This window comes from Penaeus monodon, chromosome 13 (assembly GCF_015228065.2).
Source record: "Penaeus monodon isolate SGIC_2016 chromosome 13, NSTDA_Pmon_1, whole genome shotgun sequence".
Lineage (NCBI taxonomy): Eukaryota > Metazoa > Arthropoda > Malacostraca > Decapoda > Penaeidae > Penaeus > Penaeus monodon.
The window spans coordinates 24,166,774-24,170,237 of NC_051398.1; positions in this window are offsets into that span (position 1 = coordinate 24,166,774).

The window sequence follows — 3,464 nt, forward strand, 5'->3', positions numbered from 1 at the left end:
GAGGGTTTCCCTCAGAGCTTTGACCCCAAATATGTGGAAATAAATATTATTCTATCAGAAATGGATGGTAAGTTTAATTCTGATCTCATGTTTACTATCCTTGCTGTTCTCGGGGCGCCGAGGATAATCCTCATAGCTTCATTTTGCACTACCTCCAAACTACCTATTTCTGATTCCTTACACTGCAACAAGTGCAGTGCATGGTAGTCTACAACTGACCTTATAAAAGCCGAAAGTAAAACAGTCTAGCGAGCTTAACATTGATGCCATGTTCTTTTCCGACAAGAACTTTCAAAGGTTTCCCAATTCTCTCCAGAGTTCTCTTCTTTAGAGGAGAGGACCAGGTCTGCATCATTTACATTCACCCCGAGATATTTATACTTGTGGCATATGTCAAGCCCTGGTCACCTATGCGAAAAGTGGGTGGGGGGTATGATACATGGGTTTGGGAAGCCATTGTTTTCTCAGCGGAAATGACTAATCCACACTCATGAGCCTTTGCTGTGATTCTGTCGAGAATTATTTGCATCCTCTCTTGTGATGATGCTCTGAGGGCATATTTTCATCAGCATAGCATATAATGGTTTTCACCATCCCCAAGTGGGATATTCTGCCACCAGTTTGTGCATGGGACAATGAACAGCATAGGGCTGAGAACTCCTCAATGTGGCGCCCCAAGTTCAAAAGACTGTGAAGTGGAACTTCTCACTCCCCTGAACAGGACACTTCCCAGATCTTTCGAGAGATAAAATTCTAATCTAGTTTTTTGTATTATGGGTTTTCTTCCCCCACACACACACACACACACACACACACACACACACCACACACAACACACACACACACACACACACACACACAACACACACACACACACACACACACACACACACACACACAACACACACACACACAACATACACATACACACAACACACACACACACACACACACACACACACCACACACACAAACACACACCCCACACACCAACACACCCACGTGTGGAATTCATGTCGAATAGATTGCGAGTAGAACAACGAAGCCCTGATGAAGCAATAAATGCGAGAAGGCCTTCGGCATATTCGTGCGTATTCTTGTACTTCCCTTCTTTTGTTCTACTCACACACCACACACACAAACACACACCCCACACACACACACACACAACACACACACACACACACCACACACACACACACACACACACAAAAATATAATATATATATATATATATATATATATATATATACACACCCCCTATATATACATATATTTATATATATATATATATATATATATATATATATATAATATATATTAATATAACTGTCTATATGTGTGTCTATCTATCTATCTATGGAAAAGCGAATATATATATATATTATATATATATATATAATATTTATATAATATATATATAGAGAGAGAGGAGAGAGAGATAGAGAGAAGAGAGAGAGGGGAGAGAGAGAGAGAGGGAGAGGAGAGGGAGAGAGAGAGACACACAAATGTGTGTATAAATTATATTATATATATATATATATATATATTATTATATATATATATATATAATTATATATATATATATATATCCTTACATATGTATTTTATGTATAATTTTATATATATAAACATATAGATAGATAGATATTGACATATACAACATATACTATTTTGTACAACCCCAACACACTATATACACACTTGTTAGTTTTTAAAGCTTTCTCCATGTCTAAGAATACTCCCCACAGATGTGGTATTGCGGTTGTTTATCTCCCATTAGTAGCACTATGCAAAGGAACATAGGAAATTCAATATAGATTTATAACAGACGAAAGTGATCACGCATTTGTTTTCCTATTGCTAGTTCGTCATATCAATAGACCAACAGCTATGCAGTCCTTCTGCGCTTCCTTATTAACAAATAAGGTGTTTATGTCCCTTGCACCAGCTGTTGAGTTCTGACAGGCGGCCGTATTTGCCCTTTAGAAACCTCGATCTGCTCCTTTCTTGCTAGTGTGTTTTTCGTATTCTCTCCGTTCCCCATTTACACTCTCCCTTCTCTTTCTATCTCTATATCTTTCCCCCCCCTCTCTCTTTCCCCTCCTTCCTTTCTCTGTTTGTCTGTCTGTCTGCTTGTTTGTCTCATAATCCCCCCACCTCTCTCTCTCTCTCTTTCTCTCTCTCTTTATGTATGTGTGTGTGTGTGTATGTTGTGCCCCTTTTCATCAGTTATTAAATAGTCTTCATCATCTGTTATATTTTTGATAGTTCTTATTAGCCATATTTCTCTCACAGATTTAGCTCATCAAACTTGTATCAATTAGTTAAGATAAATAGGAAAATTTAACAACCTTTAAAAAATTATACAATATTTATTAGTCGAAGAAATATACAACCAGAATGCAAAGCAAATCACATAAATTGATATCAATAATACAACTTAATCCAATACAATAACTATACCACCTAGAATATCCATCTGTTAATTTTAACAGGTAGTTTGCCACTCTACTCTAAATACTAACATGCAAACAACAATAAAATTTTTAACTTAAGCAAGCTATTATAAATTATGAAATTAAAACAGATATCAATACTTAGAATAATTATAAGCAATAAGTAAAACACTACCTTTTTCACAAGCAATTACGGAAATCATAAAAATAATTGCTTCTGTTGTTTAATAAATAAATTGCATTACAAAAACTAGTGAAATTATATTTAAGCAAGAGGAGATACTTAGACCAGACAATTAAAATACTTAAACCAAGCAATTAAAATATTAAGTTAATGTCCTTACACAATTATTAAGTTAAAACTTAAGATTATCTCCATCAAAGAGTAAATGAGTACATATCAAGAAAAATATCTTAAACTTAATCAAGCAATTATAACACTAAATTTAATCTCATGAAGCAGTCATTAAATCAAGTAAAAAAACTTAGTCTAGAAAATACTTATTCTCACGTTCCACTGGAAAAGAATAATCTTCATCACTATCAAACCACACTTCCGTAGAGCTGAGCTCTCTTTAAAATAATTAATTAATTTCTTACTTTCTAAACTAACTTAATATATCCTTACACTTAAAAATGTATTCAATTATATTATTCTTAAAACTTGAAAAACAAATTTATAATTATTTCATTATATAATTCTTATTTTCCAAAATCAACTTGAAATAATCCCTAATCCACATTATCCATAGCACATTCCGCAATGTTCCATCAAGATAAGGCACTAAATCACTTCAACCAGGCTTACCAAGATGACATTCTACTGGATGTTACTCCAAAATCTAGTACGCCTTTGTCTGTCACTGAGCGTCTTTTATTCCCGATTTGGGATCCCATCAGGTCACACCCTTAACAAATGAAATGAATATAATATAATTTATTTTCACTAATTTGAAAGATACCCGCATCAGGACTTTCCTGTGTCCCAGCAAATTTTCAAAACTG